The sequence below is a fragment of the Marmota marmota genome, unplaced genomic scaffold (genome assembly GCF_001458135.2).
Source record: "Marmota marmota marmota unplaced genomic scaffold, marMar, whole genome shotgun sequence".
NCBI classification, from domain to species: domain Eukaryota; kingdom Metazoa; phylum Chordata; class Mammalia; order Rodentia; family Sciuridae; genus Marmota; species Marmota marmota.
In genome coordinates this window covers 527,516-528,550 of record NW_025999977.1, presented here as the reverse complement: position 1 = coordinate 528,550, position 1,035 = coordinate 527,516, and the positions used below count along the sequence as shown (strand labels likewise).

Here is a 1,035-nt window from a genome sequence, read left to right as displayed (position 1 = left end):
GGCTCACCTCTGGAGGAAACGGGTCTGGGGCCCCGGAACCCTCGCTCGCCCGCGAGGGCCTCGAGCAGCGGCTCCTTGCCTCTTCAAAGCGCAGCCAGGCTCCCCCAACCCACAGCCCCCCCACTTATATAGCTGCGGCGTCGTTGGCTCCGGGCTTCCGACTCCCCGGGCCACTGCCATTTCGGGAGGCCCCGGCCCTGCCGCCGTGACGTAAATGCCCAAACATGGACACAGGATGTGTGCCGGGGACTCCCGAAAAGGAAAGCTCGAGCTGTGACGTCGCTGCCGCCGCAGCCGAGCCCGCTCCGCTGCGTGCGGGCGCGCTCCCCGAGCAAGGAGCCCCGTGCGCGCCGAGGCCACGGGTGCGCCCGAATGGGCTGTGCGCCGCGTGGGGCCGAACGTCCAGTACGTGAGTTTCCCGCCTGGAGGTAAAGGCCCTAGGGAGGTGAGCACGCGAGGATTGTGAGATTCCACAATTTGGGGGTTCGAATCCGCTGTTTGTCACTTACTACATTTAATCCCTTCTGTGAATTTGCTATAGACAGAAACAGAACACTAGGCACATTCATTAAGTAAACCGTAGAGATTATCGCCATTATGGTTTTTACTAATGCCTGTTTTTCCATTTTCTTAAGGTTTTGTTTTGAGTATGTGTGTGTCTGTTCAAATTTCTGCTAGGTAAAATAATATTCAAGTTAAAAAGGACGATACCATCACTTGCTACAGGTGTGTATGTGTGGGGGAAGTCAAGTCTGTACAAAAGAATAAATTATGCATTGAAAAGTTTGGGGCCCTCTTTGCCCCACCCACCTTCATTCCTATCTTCTAAGTTATGCACATTTAAGTTTCTAGGTTTTTTTTTTTCAGAAAAATTTTATATATATGCAAGCATATACACTGTGCTGCAGTATAATTTTTTTTTTCACTTAAAATAGGAGAGAGGTTGCACCATATCCAAACTCTCTTTTCTAAGGTCGTATGCTCCATTGAAAGGGAGGCCCATGAGTTAGTCAATTAGTGTCTTATCCATGATGA

At 50.9% G+C, this 1,035-nt stretch overlaps 1 protein-coding gene across 2 annotated transcripts in view; it reads right to left on the bottom strand.

The window, feature by feature from the left end:
* The window catches only part of Egr4 (early growth response 4), a 3,181-nt gene extending 3,007 nt beyond the window's left edge, over nucleotides 1-174 (bottom strand). The window contains exon 1 of one of the 2 annotated variants that reach the window (XM_015479456.2): nucleotides 18-174. The gene's annotated coding sequence lies outside the window, so the exon portion shown is untranslated. The remainder of the gene's footprint in view (nucleotides 1-17) is intronic. The other variant, XM_048804109.1, reaches the window with a different exon arrangement.
* Nucleotides 175-1,035: the final 861 nt, after the last annotated feature.